The sequence below is a fragment of the Gigantopelta aegis genome, chromosome 10, assembly GCF_016097555.1.
Source record: "Gigantopelta aegis isolate Gae_Host chromosome 10, Gae_host_genome, whole genome shotgun sequence".
NCBI classification, from domain to species: domain Eukaryota; kingdom Metazoa; phylum Mollusca; class Gastropoda; order Neomphalida; family Peltospiridae; genus Gigantopelta; species Gigantopelta aegis.
In genome coordinates this window covers 25,472,386-25,494,704 of record NC_054708.1, presented here as the reverse complement: position 1 = coordinate 25,494,704, position 22,319 = coordinate 25,472,386, and the positions used below count along the sequence as shown (strand labels likewise).

The 22,319-nt window shown below is 32.6% G+C and overlaps 1 long non-coding RNA gene across 1 annotated transcript; it reads left to right on the top strand.

Annotated features, from left to right (window-relative positions):
- The first annotated feature begins 598 nt into the window (after nt 1-598).
- Nucleotides 599-16,851, top strand: LOC121382771. The gene is made up of 3 exons (XR_005959216.1): nt 599-704; nt 12,415-12,572; nt 16,478-16,851. It is a non-coding gene; the product is annotated as an uncharacterized LOC121382771 (long non-coding RNA).
- Nucleotides 16,852-22,319: the final 5,468 nt, after the last annotated feature.

Here is a 22,319-nt window from a genome sequence, read left to right as displayed (position 1 = left end):
ACGAATCGTCCGTGGACGAATCATCCGCATGATAATGAATACAAACAGTTAATGAAAAACTGGATAGTAATGTTGAATTCTAACTCTATTTTACTTTTTTGGTTATAGTATACACAAAATAATGTTAAGAAACGATTACAATGTCAAAGAAATAACTATTAATATGTAGAAAAAAATGCAGTCATCGAGTGGACGAATTGTCCGAGGTGAGTGGACGACGCGGTGGACGAATCGTCTGTGGACGAATTGTCCAGTGGACGAATCGACTGGAAAGCCAAATCTCAAGTTTGGGTTTGTCGCTGCTACTTGTAAAACGCACGCCGTAAAACGTTCTGTCGCCATCATCCCGCGGGAAATTTAAAATTACGAAGAGTCGGACATAAAAGGCAAATTTAATTATAAGTTGGATATTTTGGTAATTGAGAAAATAATTTTGGTATCTTTAAAACATATTTAAATTTTTTCACCTCTTTTGCGTGGAATTCATGTTTTAGGGTAACAGTCTACACTGTTAATAGACTGTGGCTGTTGTTTGTTACGCTAACGTATGGGTATTAATGTTGTGTTATTTCATATAGACAAGTACCAGTCATGAAATAAAATAACACTACAGGAAACTGAAACAAGTTTATTTTTGTTAAAATCTCTTGTCAGGTATATTGCTAATTGTATTGTCATCATATAATTTGCAGTGTATTGCATAGGTAAGAGTCCTATCTAAAGTCTTCACCTCGTATTTCACAGGTTACTAGATATATATGTTTAAAAAAACCTGACATCGAACAAGTTTCGTTTTGGTTTTCCGATCGATTACGAATCACATGACAAATAAGTCTGACCTGGATATCCAAATTGGGTGTATTCCATATAAACATATTTGGGATCTATCGCAACACATCCAATCCACTATTTTTCTTAGTCTGAAAGGACGTAGAAAGTAAAGTATTGACTAAATGTGCGCCCAGGGCCCGTGCTTATAAAACGTAAAGTCTAGACTTTAATAAAGTTCAGACTTTAACGTAATGCTATTTGAATGTCGTGGCCATGACATTAAAGTCTGGACTTTATTAAAGTTTAGACTTTAAGGGGCTATATCGTGATTCTGTCCCGTCAAATAAATATACGGGAATATTTGTATTACTTAAAATAATTTCATAAGAAATTGTGTCAGTTTTTATACATTATATACTGTTGCCATTAAATGATGTATTATGTACAATTTATCGATTAGTAGATCCTTTAAAAAATTTAATTTATGTATTTTATCTAATAAAAATATTTCATTTTATTAGTGTTTGTTGTTGTGCATTCATTTATCGTTTTTTTGTGTTAATTATAAAACAAATTATTGTTTAAATATAATTAAAATATATAAATATATTTCATGAATTTGTATGTTATTATGGGTTTATTAGTTCATAAATTTTTTCGGTTTTGCCAGTTTGTTGTTGGGCTGTTATTTTAATAAATATACTTTTCATTCTTTTAACATTTAAATATTTATTTGAAGTCTTCTTCTGTTTAAAAATGTTCTATAATTGTTTTTTCTTTCTGTGTAACGGGCCACCTAATTTTGCAAAGGACCATTAATTAGTTCCCCACATTGGATATATATATAGTGTCAGTTACTACATCATTTTCAATATATAACGTTCATTCTTTCAATGTTAACGATGTATATAAAGTGTATTAAAAGAAAATACATTAAAAATGTGTTAAACATATAAACACAGGATAGAATGACAAACATTATATGTCACTTAATCGGCTACCGTCTACACGTGGAGTAGGAACATCGACGGTAGCTGTTTACAATAGTGATAGTTTTGCTTTAGTATAGTGCAAGACATGGAATGAAAACACACAAAATTAAGTAACACATCAACTTTTATTTACACTTGCCACGAAATAAGACACAAATACAATTATAACGAATTTGTTTGGTTTTAGCAATTAAAATAAAATCCATCCACTGAAAAATTAACACTCTAGCCTTGACACCTAAACAAACAACGATCAGAATTTGGACAAGTGGAGCCAACACTACAATAGTGATAATGTACGAAAAAAATGATCTTGATCTACTCAACATAAATTTAGGCGTACACGGTACCTTTTGCCATCTCGAAGTAACACAAAATATAGTACTTTTAGTTAATATAGTTTACTCATGACTGCTCAAAACAAAACTCTTAAATAATTTATCCTTAATATAATAATAATACATTTTTCAAAGCTTACTTAATAAGTAAATTATTATATACCAATTAATAAATATATGTACCAAATTACCATACTAAAATTAATACAAATAAACCAAACTATATCCCATATAATAAAAAGAATTTATATTAAATAAAAAATTGTTACAACCTATTTTTTGATACAATCTAAATCCGTTTTCATAACAGCTATATGTGTTTTTCATAACAGCTATATGTGTTTTTCATAACAGCTATATGTGTTTTTCATAACAGCTATATGTGTTTTTCATAACAGCTATATGTGTTTTTCATAACAGCTATATGTGTTTTTCATAACAGCTATATGTGTTTTTCATAACAGCTATATGTGTTTTTCATAACAGCTATATGTGTTTTTCGTTACTGGTTTCATTTCATTCCTTTTATTGCCAATTTAAAAAAAAAAAATTTATTTAAAAATTTAAACACATTTTTAGTCAAAGATTGTAAATCAGAATAATCACTGACATATTTTACTAAAAAAAATATAAAAATTCACCATCCCCTTGGATTTTCAACTTCGATGTTCCTTTAAACTCCACGTGTAGATGGTATTAAGTGACATATACTGTTTGTCATTCTATCCCATGTGAATGAACAGCAATTTTAAATTATTATTATTATCATCATTGTATATAATGTTTGTCATTCTATCCCGTGTTTATATGTTTAACACATTTTTAATGTATTTTCTTTTACCTACACTTTATATACATCGTTAACATTGAAAGAATGAACGTTATATATTGAAAATGATGTAGTAAGTGACACTATATACTGTTCATCATTCTATCCCGTGTGAATGAAAGTAAATTATATTAAAATTTGTAATGTCAACGTCCTATATACTGTTCGTCATTCTATCCCGTGTTGATATGTTTAACATATTTTTAATGTATTTTGTATTTAAAACCCTTTTAAGACACCTGATATACATTGATAACATTGAAATAATTGACTTTATATATGAGAAATTATTTAGTAAGTGACACTATAATTTTATACTGTTAGTCATTCTATCCCGTGTGGATGAATGTAAATTATTTTTTAAATTGTAATGTCATCGTCCTATATACTGTTAGCCATTCTATCCCGTCATAATATGTTTAACACTTTTAATGTATGTATCAGTTATTTTATCCCAAAAATATCTTAAACCCCTTTTTTATATAATACTCCCCAAAATAAAACCTTTTTAAGACACTTGATAACATTGAAAGAATGAAAGTTTTATATGGAAAATTATGTAGTGAGTGACACTATATACTGTTTGTCATTCTATCCCGTGTGAATGAAAGTAAACTGCAATAAATGATTAGTGTCGACGTCTCATATAAAGAGATAGAACTCTTGATAGAATGAACATTTTCAGTCTCAATCGATATATGGAAAATTATGTAGTGAGTGACACTATATACTGTTCGTCATTCTATCCCGTGTGAATGAAAGTAAATTTTATTTAAAATTGTAATGTCATCGTCCTATATATACTGTTCGTCATTCCATCCCGTCTTTATATGTTCAACACTTTTAATGTATTTTTCAATTATTTTCCCCCAAAAATATCTAAACCCCTTTTGTATATAATACTCCCCAAAATAAAACCCTTTTACGACACTTGATAATATTGAAAGAAATAGTTATATGTGGAAAAATATGTAATAAATTACACTATATACTGTTCGTTATTCTATCCTGTGTTGATATGTTGCACATAATTTTGATGCTATTTTTATATTTTCCCCCAAAAAATATCTAAACCCCTTTTTAATATAATACTCCCCAAAATAAAACCCTTTTAAGACACTTGATAACATCGTAAGAAACAAAGTTATATATGGCAAAATATGTAGTGAATGACACTATATACTGTTCGTGATTCTATCCCGTGTTCATATGTTTAACATAATTTTAATGCAATTTTTATTTCTTTTCCCCCCAAAAATATCTAAACCCTTTTTTTATATAATAGTCCCCAAAATAAAACCCTTTTAAGACACTTGATAACATTGAAAGAAACAAAGTTATATGTGGCAAAATATGTAGTGAATGACACTATATACTGTTCGTGATTCTATCCCGTGTTTATATGTTTAACATAATCTTAATGCAATTTTTATTTCTTTTCCCCCCAAAAATATCTAAACCCCTTTTTTTATATAATAGTCCCCAAAATAAACCCTTTTAAGACACTTGATAACATTGAAAGAAACAAAGTTATATATGGCAAAATATGTAGTGAATGACACTATATACTGTTTGTGATTCTATCCCGTGTTCATATGTTTAACATAATTTTAATGCTATTTTTATTTCTTTTCACCCAAAAGATATCTAAACCCCTTTTTTATATAATAGTCCCCAAAATAAAACCCTTTTAAGACACTTGATAACATTGAAAGAAACAAAATTATATATGGCCAAATATGTAGTGAAAGACACTATATACTGTTTGTCATTCTATCCCGTGTGAATGAAAGCAAATTACAATAAATTATTACTGTCGACTTCTCTTATAAAATGATAACTCTTGATAGACATCTGGCCTCAGATTACAGTTATCTTCCCATTTGGTTGTCAAAAATCCGGAAATTTGACCGCGCAAATCCAAGTTGACGCAATACGTTGTGTTAGTAGTAGTGCTAGACATTGTGGTGGTGTCACTAGGTGTAGTAGTAACACTGGGTGTCGTGGCTGTAATGCTGGCTGCTGTGGTTGTATCGATGGGCGTCGTGGCTGCACTGCTGGCCGTCGTAATTGTAGTGCTGTGTGACGTAGTTGTTGACATTTCAGTTGATAAGACTGCGAATTACATGGAGGAATATAGAATTTGTTAAATGATGCATGTGGTTTTATCGGTGTTTGCAAGCACTTAAAGGCGCTCAATCACGGATTTAGTTGTCCTTATTTCTCTAAATATGGATTATAAATGGAAATTACATTCATTTGGAATACCAAACCTAGTGAATGTATGATCCAAAACATTTTAAATTGAACTACGATTGAGGAAATTCCATGACACGCTTCATTTTTTAAAATTTGGAAGTCTTCTTGTGAAAAGTCATAAAAATACTGCAAAACAGACTCGTAGTGATGAGGCTGTATATACGACAACCGTATAATATATTTTAGAATTTTATATAAACGATCGCCGTGTATAGAGACTTGACAAATGAGGGCCGGCTATAATATTATAATAAAATAATAAAAAACATATATATTATTTCATGACGAAAATAGCTGCGAATAAGCTGAAATAAAATAATAAACAGTCGGAACATGAACTCACCATTTATTATTATTATTATTATTATTACATGTATTATAATGTTGGTAAAATCACGTCGCGGTGGGGTGGGTGGCGGCGGTTGTTATAGAAACATTACATAAATTTAGAGGGGGACCCGGAAATTTGTCTGCGCAAGTAGTCTGCTGTTTGACTGTGATTATTTCATGACAGACAGCTATGAAGTGGCAACTATTTGACTGAAGTGACAGGGGAGAGCATGTAGTTTGTAAACATGTGTAACTTGTTGACATTGAAGACTTGTTTGTGGTAATTCCGGCCCATGCAAAAGTAGTGCTTTTTGTGTAAAATGGGTGTACTCCGGCCTGGTTTAGAGGGTGAGTCTGTTTAAACCAATATGCTGGGAGAAAGAGCTGGACAACAGGGGTTGTCCTTTTCAGGGTATGTGTCCCCCATGCAGGCAAAGGTACATACAAAACTTCACGGGCCTGCTGATATTAATAGAAATGTTATAGCCACTAAGGCTATATAGAAACATCTAGCGAAATTAATTGTGGTCTGAGGCCTGATATAGTTCACACATTACACCGGTTAAATGCTTGGTTCTGATGAAAGTATTATAACCAGAGAGGTGAAATTACACAGACTGATTGTGAATACCACATGGAATATGAAAACTCATTTATTTATTTTCTAAATATTTTATTAAATTAAAAAACATTTTTTTAAAATTTATTAACAATTAAAATTAAAATGTTCAACTTTTAAATTTCAATATCCTCCAAAATAGCATAAAATGACCTCTGATGTTACTACATGTTGGTGCAATATTTTTAAACAGTTTTGAGCTAATAATTTGGTAAAAAAAGAGAGCAAAAGTTGGATTTTGTTGGTCAATATTGAGATTTTTTATTTTTTTTACATATTGAATTTTAATGAGTTTCTCAATTATTACAATTGCATGGACAGAAGATCTAAATATAATGAATATATCACTACTAAATGTAATTAAACACTTTAAATAAATAGTATACAGTTTTTAACAAGATTAAGTACTCTAATAATACATTTCACCTACATTTATGTAAATTACACACTTCAGTCATTTTTCAAAAATGGTCTTTTATCCTTAGAAAATCTAATAGGCTAATATTCTATGCTGTCTGAATGTATTTATTGTGTTCAGTAAGCAGATGCTGGTACACTTGTCAAGTTTATTGCAGAAAATGTGCCAAAAAGGTTAACATTTGACTTGTAATACATATGGCAGAATAATCCATAATGCATATTCTGTGGTCATTACTACAAACATCCTTCCAATCAAGAAATACTACACTGAGGTATCCAAGACACTGGCACATGATTACACTTGTTAACAGTACTGTTATCACTGGAAACTGAAAAATATGGTGCAAGTACTTCTTGGTAAGATTTATATCAGCATTTTGTGACAAAATCTTCATTTTCAAAGTTGTCGTCAACAAAAAACATATTATGGTGTATACCTAAGTAACATCTGTAGGGCATATTCATATTAATATGCATTTATATGGACTGTTTTGCCTTTTACAAAGTGGCTACATGTCTAATACAGTAAATGAAGTAGATTAAGTAAATACAGCAGGTCAAAATTGAATCAGGCCTATCATGTCTAATTTCCCCTAAAATTAGTGTGTAAAAATTTGTTGCAAATGGCCCCAATTTTGTGACTTTCACCATCCCTCTGACACATTTCTAATAATGTACCATGAATTCAGTCGCCATATCTTTAATAAGCTTCCACTTATCATATCTAAAATGCAAAATCTTACAGTTTCAGATTTAAATTTTTTTCAAAAATTTAAATTTAAGTTTAATATTTCATTAAAAATGAAGTAAAATCTAATGATTGATTTTTTTTCATTTAAATATTTCAAAATCTTTCCAAGACAACACTGCAGATAGAACATATGTAGAAGGAAAAATAGCTGTTCATTGTATGAAGAAATTCCAATATTTGATAAAGTTATTACATTTTGAAGTTGGTGTCCCTCAAGTTTCCATTGCTAAAATTGGCAATGGCAAGGCACTGTGGTAGGTGTTTTAACACAGCCTCTATATACTCTCAGTTTAAAGGTGACATCCCGATACTTACTGAGCATTGCTTTAATATGTATATCATTGGAATGCATTAGTGTGGGCCAGTTTTTAGGGGGAAAAATGGACTGATAGGCCTCAGATTACAGTTATCTTCCCATTTGGTTGTCCAAAATCCGGAATTCCCATTTGGTTGTCCAAAATCCGGAAATTTGACCGTGCAAGTACGGTAGTCTGCTGTTTGACTGTGATTATTTTATGGCAGACAGCTATGAAGTGGCAACTGTTTGACTGAAGTGACAGGGGATAGCATGTAGTTTGTAAACATGTGTAACTTGTTGACATTGAAGACTTGTTTGTGGTAATTCTGGCCCATGCAAAAGTAGTGCTTTTTGTGTAAAATGGGTGTACCCCGGCCTGGTTTAGAGTGTGTGTCTGTTTAAACCAATATGCTGGGAGAAAGAGCTGGACAACAGGGGTTGTCCTTTTCAGGGTATGTGTCCCCAATGCAGGCAAAGGTACATACAAAACTTCACGGGCCTGCTGATATTAATAAAAATGTTATAGCCACTAAGGCTATATAGAAACATATAGCGAAATTAATTGTGGTCTGATGCCATCTTATAAAGAGATAACTCTTGATAAAATGAAAGGTTAAACCAATCGATAAATGGAAGATTTTCAATCCCATATGGGATAGAATCACGATAGAGCCCTTTAAGGTTTATAAGCACGGGGCCTGCACTACCATTTGCTGTGCTATTTTAAGCAGATGATCTTATTTTGTAAAAAGGTGTGCACATATTTTTCAAATATTTTATTATTATTATTAATTTTTTTTAAAATAATTTTTGGTATGGTTTTGTAATTAAAAAAAAAAACCCGTTACTACAGTAGTTAAGTAGTTAAATTAAGTGAAAAAACCCATTTAATTTAAATGTGCTACTCACTCCCTTTAAAGTAATGGCCATGTACCCAATGTCACATGATGCAGTTGTTGTTGTTGTTGTTGTTGTTGTTTATTTTTTTTTAATTTACTATGTTTTTATTTATTTTTTTGTTTTTGTTATAGACTTATCTCAATTATATTAAATATATTATTATTATATTAATATTATTATTTATTTATTTTTATTATTTATTATTATTATTTAAAAAAACCCACAACTATCTTACCAATATGATGGAGTACACAAACTGTATCTATCTATCTATCTATATATATATATATATATATCAATCTAATTAAAATTAGCTCCACTATTACATGTGGATCTAACACCAGCCAGTTGGAGCTCATGTCCACCAATCAAAACCTTACTTGCAGAATCCTGCCAGTGATTTAAAACTAACAACACTGCGTAGTCCCCAATGTCCAGGTAACATTTCGTCTGTAAATAATAATTTAAATATTGACCAATCACACTTCGCCTTTTATAACGTTATTTGGGAGCATACAAATTCTAAAAATATCGGGCGAGCCTATTTTAGTGGCCGCAGTACAGCGAACCATACCAATACGTACGGGGTGGGTTATCAGTCTTTAATTTTACATCAAAAATTATTTATTTATTTATAAAAACCCCCAACTAAATCAGTCTTCAGTTTTACATTACAAATTATTTATTTATAAAATAAAACATGTTTTCAGGCATTCGTAATTCACACGAAACATGTCGTATACCCTCAGGATAATTCGGAATGTTTTCAAATTACTTTTAAATCACTGGCATGATTCTGCAAGTAAGGTTTTGATTGGTGGACAAATGAGCTCCAACTGGCTGGTGTTAGATCCACAAGTAATAGTGTAGCTAATTTTAATTAGATATATATATATATATATATATATATATATATATATATATCTCTGTGTGTGTGTGTGTGTGTGTGTGTGTGTGTGTGTGTACATTTGTATGTATGTATGTATGTATATATATATATATATATATATATATATATATATATATATATATATATATATATATATATATTCCAAGTTTATTCTATTATTATTGGTTTTTAATTATCTTCCTTTCTTTCTTTTTAATTTATCTTCTTTTTTTCTTGTCATTGTTTTAAATGGATGCTAATTGGGGCGGTTATGTTAAAAGTTAGGTGATAACTCTTTTGACTTAAGTTTAGTCACAGCCCCAATCACATAGTTTTACGTGAGCTCATGATAGTGTTAATATGGAAATGATAGCATCAATCTCCAATTCCTAACATTTCCATTATGGTGGATGTGGTGGATGGGAGGGCCTAGGGAAATGAATTACAAATGGGGCGGACCTTCCCTTCTACTCTCCTCCGACATAAATACTAGATTAATCAGACGTTATTGTCAATATTACTTTTTACGTAATCATTTGTAGAAACCTTTTTTAACCCATTGTTTAAACCCTTTTTAACTTCTTTGTAAATATATATATATAATTTATTATTATTATTATTTGTTTTAACATTCCCCCACCCCTCTCATTTCGAGTAGTTTCTGGTTCTAGTCAGAAATCATGTTCGCAACGAGCATGCTTGAACATTAAATTAATGTAAGTACGTTAATTCCTGACATCTGACCTGACAGTCATTTGTGGGCATACATACATACATTAGGTGCCACAGGTTCGAGTCCCAGCAACGGCATGGGACAATTTGTGAGGCCAGAAAGGATTTAATAATCCCCTGCACCAGTGCGTTAATATCTATGTATGTAACAGTCAACCTCGACATACATACAATATATATAGATATTCATACATCAATACATACATACATACATACATATATACATACATGCAATGAATTTATGAAGCTGAAAGAGCTTTTTTCCAGTTGTGAAAGTCTGAAAGACAGTCACACGCCAGCGTTTTGAGAACAATAACATATAATGACGTTTTCTTTGTCTTTGTTTTGGTGGACTAGCTATAATCTTGAGATGGATACCAAAACAATTATAAAAAGTATTCGGTGTAAAACAAAACATATAAGTTACTTAGGAGGAGTGGAGTTACGTAGCGCCTACTTTTGAAAAAACCCCACCCCATGAAAGCCCAACTATCTCATTTTCATTCATAAAATAACATACTGCCAATGTGGCTATTTTGTTTCTAAATTGTTTTGTTTTTCAGTAAACATGAATTTATTACCAAAGAGGTTAAAGATACAGGCCCATAGCACATAGCCTATATATATGGCCCATTGGGCCTGTGTAATTGTTACGATATCTGGAGGGTTGGGGACATACGCAGAGCCTCTAGTGGGGTGGCACAGGCTACATTTTTTTACTTTATATAGAGCAGAACAAAAACATCGGCTACTGAATGTCAAACTTGGTCATTTTGATATATAGTCTTAGAGAGGAAACCCACTACATTTTCTCATTAATAGCACATACCACGACCTTTGCTACACCAGTTGCATATATGTAAATGAGAAATGGCCGGGCACCAGCTGGGATCAATCCTAGACCCACCACGTGTCCGACCAAGTATTTTATCACTGGGTTATGGCCTGTCGTAGATATCAGGGGCTATTCAAATATTACGTAACGCTGGGGTGGGGGTGGGTGGGGTGTATGTCCAAACGTCTTGTAGCGTTACAGGTTGTGGGTGAGTGTACTGAACAGCGTTACGTAAAACACTTTTTTATTACTAAAATATTATTTTATTTATTATTATTTTTTTATTTTTTTTGTATTATTATTTTTTGTTGTTGTCATAAACACTATGTCACGGCAACACTGTTTAAACTTTAACGTATTAACATAGGTAGTAATTAACAGCTAGATGAAAACACAAAACAATGTTTATAAATCAATTTGAAATACATGTGTTAGCAAACCCAAATGTCCAACTGTCACTCTAGGCAGTGATGGTTTGGCTGGACCTGTTCTCAAGATATTTATAAAGCATGTATTATGAAAATTAAGGCTGTTTTCACATATTTTGGCAATAGAAACTGGTAGATAAAAGAAAATAAGTCGTTCCAATAGAGTATGCATTTATTGTAATAGCAGAGATGTCGAAGATGAATATCATTTTGTATTAATCTGTATATTGTACAGAGATTTAAGAGAAAATTATATAAAGAAATACTACTGGAATAGGCCATCTATGCTAACGTTTATACAGTTGCTGACCAGTAAAAACAAAAATATATTGTGTAAATTGGGAAAATATCTATTTAAAGCATTTAAAATTCGAACTTCCTTAATCTAAAAATACTGTAATTATCAAGATATATAATATGTTGCATTTAAATGTCAATTTGTGTATAATATGTTTCCTATATAACTATAATTTACATTCTCCTTATTGATATGGATGTACATGTATATTGTAATATATCATATTATTATGACATATATATATATATATATATATATATATATATATATATATATATATATATACATATATACATACATAGATACATACATACATACATACATATATATATTATTTATTATCCTAATTGTAGGTACATGTGATATTGTATGTTTATTACTATTGTTGTTTGTTTATACCAATAAGCCGCTGTGCTTACGGTGAATAAAGAATTGAATTGAAGTAACTTATTCCATCATAAGTGGTTAGCCAAAGAAGGCCTACTCTGCTGTTCTAGAGCTAGACGACATTTGAACAATTACAGCCACTCTCTGTCAGAGATAACGAATATACAGAATTTCTGCCTACAACCAGGTAGGCAACCCACACTATGTATGATTTTATAAAATTTAATACAGTAAAAAAAAAAAGAAGGTTCCCCCCACCTCGCTACACCACTGACAGTACCTTTATATCTGTGGCAGCCTTTGTTATTTATAAATGTTTTCAAAATCTGTTTTTCCAGAACGCCAATATATCCAATATATTTGTGAATATAGCCGAACACTCCCGGTGCAGCCCAAAGGTAACTGGTGACAATGCTTCATTCCATAATAATTGTTGCTGTGCCAGTGGTCGCTGGCTTGGTTGTCGCCCTGTACACGTACTACAAGGATTTGAGAGGTAATTAAGATTGAAGAAGCTCTGAGGTTTACATATATAATGCATTACATGAAACACATTGATAAAAAAAAAGGTTCAGTGTACCGATATGTAAATTATTAAATTTGAATGAAAGAAAATGACAGTTGATCTGCAATCTGCCATTTGAGAAGTGTTTTTATTTCATTTTATCTTATAACTTACATATAATAATATCATTTGATATTAGCCATGTTATTAGTCCCCTACCGGTGCAACTGGAGGGGATAATAGGTTTCATCTCCGTCCTTCTGTCAGATGTTTTTTTGCAGAAGACTTTGAGATATTGAGCTGACATTTTGTATATAACTTTATCATATACTGTTACAGATCAGGTTATGTCGATCTACCCATTTTGATGGAGTTATGGCCCTTGAACTTAGAAGATATTAAAATTTGTTTTCCGGACATTTTTCCACAAGGCCTTGAGATATTGAACTGAAAATTTGTATATAGCTTTATCATGTACTGTTACAGACAAGGAGAAATTTGTTTTCCGGACTTTCGTTTTGGAATAACTGAAAATAATGAGGTGAAATTTTGTATATAGCTTTATCTTGTACTGTTACTGATCAAGTTTAACTTTCATGGTGATTTACCGACTTTTCACAGATGTTTAGCGCTTGAATTTAGGGGATAAGAACAGTTGTTGGGTCAGGTATGGGACATGTATTTCTTTAGCAGTACTCTCAAAATGCTTGTTAACCTGGTTAATATTTTGTTTGCTGTCACTAGTTATTTGTTTTCAAGCCAAAAATGTAAGACCTACGTGTACATGCAGGTATAGTGCATAAGCCGAGATCCCAAATTTGGCCAGTTGATACCATCTGAGGACACTAAACTTAACTATACGTTTTTGATAGATGTATGTATCTATAGATCTCAAAACAGCATGATGGACTTTTCTCCAGAGTAGCTTAAGGTCAGAAAATGAGTTTTAGTAAAGAGGGGTACTATTCTAAAATTTTAATAACGTTTCTGTGTATTAATCTGTCAGTTATATAGATACTTTAATCACACAAACTGAAATGCACTTGTCAACATTCACCAGGAATTAATTTTGAACTATACCCAGCTAATTAAGGCATTGCAACATCAATGTAATCCAAGATGGCCGCTAATATATAAGCAAATCTACACCAAATGGGAAGATATTTTTGTTATTAAATGAATTTTATGAACCCAGGAATTCATTTATAACAACCTCTTGCTAACTGAATTATAATTTCAATCCAAGATGATCATGAAAATGGCCGCCAATAGTAAGAAGTTACCATATCTTACATTCTACATATATTGCCCAATGAATAATTTATACTTCAAATAAGAGGTTTTTTATTTTTTATATGGAATGCATTTCAATTCTACGACAAGCCATCACTTTCTAATACAGATATAACGAATCTGCATGAAGATTCCACAATGGTTGCAAAAACAAAGAAATGACCACTGTATTTGTTAAGTATCACCTAAAGCAATCTAATTAAAATTAGCTCCACTATTACATGTGGATCTAACAGCAGCCAGTTGGAGCTCATGTTCACCAATCAAAACCTTACTTGCAGAATCATGCCAGTGATCTGAAAATAATTTGAAAACATTCCGAATTATTCTGAGCGTATACGACATGTTTTGCACCTAAAGCAATCATTTTCAAAACCTACATTTTAAGGGTAAACCAATCCTCTCCCTCTCCACTCCCCCCCCCCCCCACGAGCTTGGTAAATCTTTTGACACTGCTGTTATTCGGGGGGGGGGGGGATGCCCGTCACATGACTCAAAATAATACGTCACACCTCTGCTCTACAAATAGCCGTTTGTTTCTCTGAATTATAGAGATTATATAAATGTATATATTGTCATATAATACTTTGTTGGGTCAATAATTAGATCAACCATCCGTGATTGAACGCCTTTAAGACATATATGTAGAGGTCAGTATAAGAATTATTATTTTAAATTACATTTTAGATAAATTTACTTGTAGATATACATGTATTTTTAATGGATTGAACACCCTGAAAACTTAGCAATTGGAAACAATGAAATTTCTCAATAGAAAGTTAATGCAATAATTGAATTAATGGAAGATATAGCCACTTCTTACTCCTAACGACCATTTTCGGGGGCCATCTTGGATTTGAATGATGATGCAATATCTCAGTTAGCATATGTTGTAAATGTATTCCTTGGTGACTGAAAAAAACCTCAATTCCTAACTTCACAATCTTGCTATAGTTCATGTAAAATGAAATAAATGTTTAATTGTCTTGTTCTGACTACTATAGTGGTGGCCATCTTGGATGTAAATAATGTTGCAATTGATTAGCTGGGAGTAGTTCAATATGAATCCTCTGACACCTAAAACACTGTCATGAACATGAACATTTTCATCATTAGTGATAAAGTATTGGAGATGTTTCCAGTTCTGTTTTGACAGTTATCTTGGACGCCATCTTGAATTTTTAAAAATACTCAAGGATACCAAATTACACCTTTCGGATACTTAATCAACACTTACAACAGATGCAAAAACCATAAAGAACATTGTGGATACCGATCTACAAGGTTTATAAGTGCTTTAGTAAACACTAAAACACAGATTTCTCACATTTTTCGACTACCTAAATGATAAATGTTAAAAATTGTGATAACTAGGTAAATCTACCCTATTGAAAAGTACATCATGCATTTTTGTTTTGTCTTAGGGTGTACTAAAACAAATATAACAGTTTGTTTGGTGCCCTCAGTCGGTACCAAGTTTTGGTCTGGCTCATGGACTAGTACAGGCACGTCCTGAGGTGTTTGTTTTGATGAGATTTACTTGTAGTTTAAGTGTAATGTCAAACTACATTTGTGCCAATCTTGATAACATATTACCTCGAATCCTTCACTTGGCTCAAAGTTAATTTTGTGGCATGTGAACCAATCTGTGCTCAAACTTTATTCTTGAAAAAAGTTAGCAATTGAGAAGCATTTCTAGAACAAAGGTACTGGATATTTTAAAGTTGTATATGTATATTACTTCCAGATGGAAAGCAAAAGTTGCATATGAACCTGATTGTTATAATGAATAGTGTGTAATAAGCACCAGAACTTGCCTCTTGCTACCTGTTAATTCTGAGCCTATATTTACCTTGACAAATTATCTACAACTACATGCAGTTGCATGTCACTGACTGTTTGAAACAATTTAAGGACTATTTTCACAAAAAGGGACAAATAACGGTAAAGTCATGGCAGCTCCAATATTTTCAGCATATAATGTAAATAGACAGGGATGCACATAAAAAGCATCATAACTTGATGCACTGGATATGATATTTGACAATGCAGATGCATTAGAAAAGCTTGTGGTTAAAATCATATATCCAAAATGTTCACTCCGTTATTGTGTACTAAAGCACACGTTATCGTTATGGAATCGCAAAACTCCCTAAAATACTAAGTCTGCCTTTAAACTGAAATGTAAGTAAACCACTCACAAATACACAAGTTTGTTATATTAAAATTTTGTTTTGCTTAACGACAACGCTAGACCACATTGATTTATTGATTGTTATATTAAAATAAAACTACACTGCATACAACTTTAAACTGCACCTATTATTTTTCATTTTATTGTCTTTACCGTTATATTATCTACAAAAAGGACCAATATTTTTTATTAGTTTTAAAGTTAACCATCAGATGGCACTGTTACATCTTGGTCAAGCTTAGATCAACATGTTAAGTATATGAATACTAGCTGGGTATCTTTATAGGCAAGTTATTTTTAATTCTTCAACAACTTTTTTCAGTGTCCCACTTATTGTCTATCTTTACCATTAGTTTACGACAGTATCCTGGAGGCATGAGAAACCCACCATTTATATTTTTTCTTTCAGTAAATCTGCTTTTTAAAAGCCATTTGCATGATTGCATCGCTGAAGTACATTGCAGATGGCACAAATACCATGTCATGTGTCTTTACCTTTATAATTTTTGTCTACCGTTATCTATGTTGACTAATGGAAAAGACAGATTTGAATCTTTTGTATTACTTTATTCACATTGTAAAACATCTGGGCCCAGATCTTCAAAGCTATCTTTGTGCTACGATGTCGTAAAACCGTTGTAGGCTATAGCATGCGTTGCTATGATATTATACAGGGATTCTAGAATTTTTATAAAATCCACTATCCATGGGATCATTTACTAGCCTTGATTAAAATTCACTAGCCCAACCCAATATAATACAATTTTACTAAATAATAATGATAATCACCTATAATAATATCACATAAAAAGCTTAAAAATACTAACTGGGGGGGGGGGGGGGGGGGGGGGGGGGGGGGTTAGGGCAGGATTTTCATATATAGAGGATAATAAACGAGTTACCAGTTATTATCAAATTTATGTCCCGAGTGAAATAATTTTCAGTTGTCACTTCATTTGCGAGTGACAAATTAAAATTATTTCATGAGGGACATAAATTTGATAATAACTGGTGCCGAGTTTGTTATTCTATTTATTACCGGAGCTATTTATTCTCTAAAAGCCTTTATTTTCAACACACACATGCACATACATGTATAGAAACGATATACGCCACTTTACGCACTGTTCTGAGTATTTCTATAACTTTGTAATTTAATCACGTTCATAGATAATTTAAAAAAAACAAAAGTTCTCTTTATACTGGTTCAAAATCTATAATGAATTGCATTAAAATGACATTTTGTTATAAATTTAACACCAAAATCAGACAGCCGTAAATGCAAACTCTTTAAACTACATGACGTCATTGTGTGCGTTTGCCAAATCGTGATGACGTCATATTTAGTACCGACAAGGTCATTGGTTTGTAAGCGTCAAATTATCCAATAGTATTGTTCGTTAGACCAATGCATGATAATTTCTCAGTGAGAAATTATGATTTTTATTTTCTCCGTTATGAGTGCCTGCTGGGGTAATAAATACAAAATAGACTTAACTGCAATATTTGACTGAAAAATTCACTAGCCGTCGGGCATGACAATAGTAGTTATTTAAAAGCCCAACACTGAATATCACTAGCCATGGGAGTGAGGCTACCATAATCTAGAAGCCCTGTATTGTAGCATATGAGAGTTTTACAACATTGTAGCACTAAGATAGCTTCGAAAATATTGGGCTAAATTACATGTAGGATGACTAGAATGAATTCAATTTACAGATTTTTATATAATTATTCCCCATTTTTTGTGAGTGATTCATATAAGACTCCATCATATGCGGTCATGTGGGGAATAAAATTTAACTCTACAAATTAACAAGATAGTTTTTAAAATGAAGGTTTTAACAACAAAATATTAATTTAAAACTGTCTAATGACCTCACGTCACCACCTCACATTAGTATGATGTCATATATTACCAACAACGTCATGTTAAACGCAAGCACGTCATATCCCATGTAAGATGTAATTTCTTACATGGCTTTCTTTCATGGGATAGCTCTGTTCCATATACCTCAGGATGAGAGAAAATATGAGATTCTCAGATTAACTCTGCTTACAATGAACCATCAATAATAATAGAAAAAGAAATTAAAACTTGACACGCCATTTAATAAAGCACTAATAGTATTCCTGATGAACACAAAATAGCTGAAAAGAAGAGATGAGGGCCTTGTTTATGGAATTTTATTTTATTTAGATGAGACTTAACTCGGGCATGCATTTAAAGCTGAGTATACCAGAAATACTGCTCTATATCAGTATTGGTATTATATCAGTACCGAATACTATACTGATACCGAGGTAACCCACCCCCAAAATACCAATACTGACCCCGAAATTTCAATACTGCCCAGCTCTAAAGATAATAGTACATGTATATATGTAGAGAGTGTATTATACATGTATTATAAAATTGAACTTTTTTTCTTGCGAAAGCAGATGATTCAAATACTACATGTACAACAGCTTTTAATAGCCTTATGTATGTGGGATATTCATAGAGAGGGGACCAGTCCCTCACCCGTCCAACTGGAGGGACTCTGGCTTTAGTCTCCGTCTTTTTGCCTCTGTCTGTCTGTCACACATATAGTTTCCTGGATTTTGTTTTTGCAATGTCACGAGATATCAAGGTGAAATTTTGTGTTTAGCTTCATCCTGTACTGTTACAGATCAAGTTTGACTTTCATGGTGATTAACACATTTTGTACACACAGTTATGGCGCATTAAGTTAGGAGATAGGAAAATTTGTTGGGTCCGATAAGGGGCATGTATTACTTCAGAATTATTCTCAGAATGCTTAACTTGTTACTACTATTACTAATTTAGGTCAGAGTTTTATTTGGGGCAGTGTAAGGACACAAAACTGACAATGGCGGATCATGAAAATGCATTTTGGGTGGGCTCCAATGACATGTGGCCAAAGGTCACACACATTCCCGAAGGGATTCCTCGGAATCTCCAATGTAAAACATGACTGACATGTCTGACACTAACAACATGCCATTAAATGTTATTCAGGATAGACAGACAAAGGTCTTTGATTTGGGGAAATTTAGCTTTAGTTTATAAAACAATGGAATTTTTAGTTTCATTTCAAAAACATATTATGAAGCAAAGTTATAATTTAAAACAGTTATTTTATACATATACTTGTATTTATTCAAATTTAAAATTAATATATCAATTTTGAGTTATGAAATGTTATCATTGGTTTGTTTGTCAAGTGTTACGTGTTGTTTTCAAAATACTACCTGTAGTACGTAGAGTATATATATATATATATATATATATATATATATATATATATATATATATATATATATATATATATAATACATTCATATTAGAAATTGTTTAGTCCCAAATTGGGAATAAAAACCAACATTGCCTTTAGGGAATGATGGGAGGAAATGGTGCCGATTATCAGTCTAGAAACATAGGTGATAAAACCCTGAGACAGTTCAAATGTGTACAAATAATAACATGCCTAGCTAAATTACAAATTGAAATGAATTGAATTGAAATACGTGTAAGAAACAGTATGAGTTGGGGTGGGGCAGGACTGGATGCCCCTCTGCTCACATAATTATATACTTACTACTTAGCATTTTTGCAATGTAAAATCTATTTTTTGTTTCCTTGTGACATGTTGTCTGTTTTTGTTTTTTATTTACTTTTGCTTGAGCTTGGTAATTAGGTACACATGTACATAGTACTTTGTATTAGGGTCTCCACGAGTACTCGAGCACGGGCCACAGGCCGAGTCCAGTGGGACTCTAGTCCATTCACAGGACTCCAGTACCCGTGAAAGAAGAGCACTCTCAATTAATTCTACTACAGTGTATTTCATCATTTTGTCATAATAATATATGCTTGTCGCCGGTTACATTATAGGGCTGTGAGACATGGATGGAAAACAAAAGTCGAATGTGTGGAATGCAATACAATGGCAGGATTTGGCATCCATGTTCAGCGTTCGAATTAAGATGCATAATGCTATTTTACTTTATTCTATAGTCTCGTTATCATGTAGTGCAAGTGTCGGGTCCGGGTCGAGTCTAACCCTCAAGACTTTTGGACTCGTGGAGGCCCTACTTTGTATGTAATTGTTTTTTCTAGCTTTAGCTAGTGTTGTGTGCTATTTCATGCTACATACAATGTATAGTCTCTGACAATGTGAGAGCGATAGTTTAGTTTGTGTGTTGCTCGTACAAATCTCAGTCGCACATTTAATTTAGGACATCATTTACAAGCATGGTCATGACGGGTTATGCAAAAACCAAACTTGTTACCTGATTTTTGTTTTTGCATATCCCTAGACCGAGTACTCGAGAGCTAGATGGATATTTGGACAGTTGTAATCGCTCTTATAACTGTCCAAATGTCCATCTAGCTCCTGACAGTCAGAGTACTACGACGAGCATATGAATGATTTAAGCAAATTTTCAATTTTAGGAAGCTAGCATATAGTGCTTATGTGGATTCCATGTATATGTATGTAGTAAATGTTTGATATAAAAAATGTTTGTGGAATGTGCTGTCCTGTCTGTGGGAAAGTGCATATAAAAGATCTCTTGCTGCTGATGGAAACATGTAGGGCATCAGAATTATCACAGTGGATGATTAAAAACATCAGTGTGCTCTAGTGATGTCTTTAAAACAAAACAGAGTTTAACTTTTGTTCATTACAGAATCTTTGTTGTTTCGAAATAAAAGGCTCCAAAGTAGGTAGGCCTTTTTTTTTGGTCAGCAGAGTTTCCATACAAAAACATTGCTATGAAGTCAGAATATTATATTGTAAAGAAGTAGTTGTTACGGACATTGCAGTGGTCATTGAAATGTACTGGTTGCCAGTTGATTTTGACAAGCCTGTTGTTGTTTCTTTGTACACCACCCGGTTCTCCATGACTGGTTTGCCAAAGGTGATGGTATTTGTTGTCCCGTTTGTGGCATATAATCCAGTTTGCTCAGTTCTAACATTGAACAGAACCTTTCAAATTGTTGATTTGATGTCTGGTTTTCTGTCCCAGGTCTGATTTCTGACGTGGCCGAAACATCTGTGGTATAAGGGCACGTTAATAGAGTTCTACGGTCCACGATGTCTAGTTTTAGCTTTAATAATACTATACCCAGTACAGCACTAGAAGGTAAACTCTTTCAAATAGATGTTGTCAGTTTTGTTGGTACTACATAGTTCCAAGCAGTTAAAACAGTCCACTGTGTATATATAGGTTAGCATTCATGTGCCTGATAGCAATGGTATTTTAAAATTGTTCTTCAGTATTTAGCAGAATGCCATAAAAGTTGTGTAAAATGCATTCACCATAACTGCATATCGGTGTATAGAATAAATAAGTTATTTGCATAATATACTGCAACACAGAACCATTTTAGTAATAAAACTGTTCAAATTGTTTCGCATTAGCAGTTCTATAGCATGTATATGTACATTATACCCTTACCATTAGCTTGCTTCTTTGTCACTTTGTTTTAGACATAGAATCACTTTAGAGTAGCCTGAGGCCCAAAACACACCAGGGCCCGTGCTTATAAAACTTAAAGTCTAGACTTTAATAAAATCCAGACTTTAACGTTAAAGTCTGGACTTTATTAAAGTCTAGACTTTAAAGCTTATATGCACGGGGCCAGGTCTGGGTCTGGCGAGTATGGTACCAGTCCTAAATGAAATACATTGAATAGAATTTGACGAAAGACATCGCGTCTGTGCTGGCGTCAACTACAGATCAGGCAACAGACATCACAAAAGATGCCCTATATTTTCACACTGACAACTGGACAATGTTTGAGCCTTGACTTTTCATTTTAATTTTTTAAAAACAACAGGAAAGATGTATATTAAGCAATGTGGAATAATGGTAATTAGTAATTACTGTTGATGTTTAAGGAAGAAAATATATCCAAAGATATGAACGCAGTCAATTATATTGATAACATGCGACAGCTACAGACCCAGACGTCAAAATATACCTTGCCACACTTTCCAGACCCAGACCCGCACTCTGTGTGTTTTGGGCCTTACAGTGACACTACTGTAAATGGCCTGCAGTTAAAATGTGCTAACATATCACGATGATACATTCCTTTCCTACATGTGTGTGCTTAGTACTTGTACAAGTAGTTTTAGAGTACCTGTATGTATATTTATATTCTAAATACTTGTCATACAGTTATTATACAGAGTTTAAACCATTTTTTGCCAAAACGCCAAATGTGGATTGATTGATTG